The sequence below is a fragment of the Penaeus monodon genome, chromosome 34 (genome assembly GCF_015228065.2).
Source record: "Penaeus monodon isolate SGIC_2016 chromosome 34, NSTDA_Pmon_1, whole genome shotgun sequence".
Classification (NCBI taxonomy): Eukaryota; Metazoa; Arthropoda; class Malacostraca; order Decapoda; family Penaeidae; genus Penaeus; species Penaeus monodon.
In genome coordinates, this window is record NC_051419.1 from 15,986,439 (window position 1) to 15,987,088 (window position 650).

The 650-nt window shown below is 41.5% G+C and overlaps 1 protein-coding gene across 1 annotated transcript in view; it reads right to left on the bottom strand.

Moving 5' to 3' along the window:
* Positions 1-236, bottom strand: part of LOC119594618 (saccharopine dehydrogenase-like oxidoreductase) — a gene marked incomplete in the record, with an annotated part of 9,088 nt that extends 8,852 nt beyond the window's left edge. The window contains 1 exon segment of the mRNA XM_037943670.1: positions 136-236.
* Between the last annotated feature and the right edge of the window lie 414 nt (positions 237-650).

The window sequence follows — 650 nt, forward strand, 5'->3', positions numbered from 1 at the left end:
GCGACCGTCTTCTTGAACCTTCCCTCTTACGCGAAAAATACGACATGACACGTATTTCTATCCCCTCCACCAGAACCCCTGCATCCCAAACCAACCCCTAGGCCTACAAATAACGCAGAGACCACGACAAATCACCTCAAAATCGCGAGAAATCAGAGCAGCCTCGGCGCCACGTCTCGGCAATCCTCGGGGTGGGAGTGGAGAGTCACAGTCAGCTGATCTCGGGGTAAATTAATATCGCTTTATCTCCCTTTTTTCCTCTCGTTTCTGTCGCTTTTAAGGGCGATTGAGTTTTTTTTTCTTTGAGGGATATACTCTCCTTTTGAATTAAAGGGATTTTTGGGGGAGATTTTATTTCAATTATGTGGATTTTTTGTGTGTAGGGAGGGGGGGGGGTCGGTTTTCAACTCTTGGGATGATTATTTTAGAATGTAGTAATAATTACTTTTTCATGAGGTTCATAAATATCCATTTACTTTCTGAACAACATTTAAATATTCTCTGAATCTTGATTAACGGGATTCAAAATCGACTTAAAAATAATCCACGCAAAGTAGGCAGACGTTGCATCATGACGTCACGATTGGCGGGAAATTTGCAAAAAAGAAAAAATCCGCGAGATTTCTCTCCCAACAAATAATCATTTTACA